Raw genomic sequence first — 525 nt, 5'->3', positions numbered from 1 at the left:
TGTTCGCTACAGTTCAAGGCTGGAATCACCTGCTATAGTGATGTTTTCAGGAAATGCTTATTTTGAAATAGTTTTGGCCCCAAAAGAAGAATTAAATGTTAAATAGTTGATGTCCCCACAGTGCTGCCTGACAGAAGAGACGTCTGTTAGTTCAAGTTACTGTGAACTTGACCCTGAAACAGGAAGCTGTCCATATTTAAACTTCTTATATTCTTATTTAACTGTTGCTCAGAGGAATCTTTGTCTCTTTCTGCCCTTTCAGTCGTACAAGACACACCCTTTCACAATAAAACAGGAACTCAAAATCTGCCTGCTTCCTTTGTCTTCAGCCAGTTTGTCTTTGTCTTCTGCTCGAGCGTAGCGGCCCTTTCTCTGTGTTTACCTGTGTCTTGGATTTCCTGCCTTTTGGATTTTGTTTATTGCCATTATTAAACTGCTGTCTAGTGCAGATGAGAGCTGGAACTCAAATCCCAGATGACACAATATTCATAATGTCAGCAGATCTTTATTGTTTGCAGGTCAGAG

At 40.4% G+C, this 525-nt stretch overlaps 1 protein-coding gene across 5 annotated transcripts in view; it reads left to right on the top strand.

Moving 5' to 3' along the window:
• Nucleotides 1-525, top strand: part of lmbrd2b (LMBR1 domain containing 2b) — a 13,189-nt gene that overhangs the window by 10,406 nt on the left and 2,258 nt on the right. The window lies entirely within an intron of this gene.

Source organism: Micropterus dolomieu, unplaced genomic scaffold, assembly GCF_021292245.1.
Source record: "Micropterus dolomieu isolate WLL.071019.BEF.003 ecotype Adirondacks unplaced genomic scaffold, ASM2129224v1 scaffold_200, whole genome shotgun sequence".
NCBI lineage: Eukaryota > Metazoa > Chordata > Actinopteri > Centrarchiformes > Centrarchidae > Micropterus > Micropterus dolomieu.
Note: the sequence above shows the minus strand (reverse complement) of the source record. Positions and strands in the feature narration are given on the sequence as shown.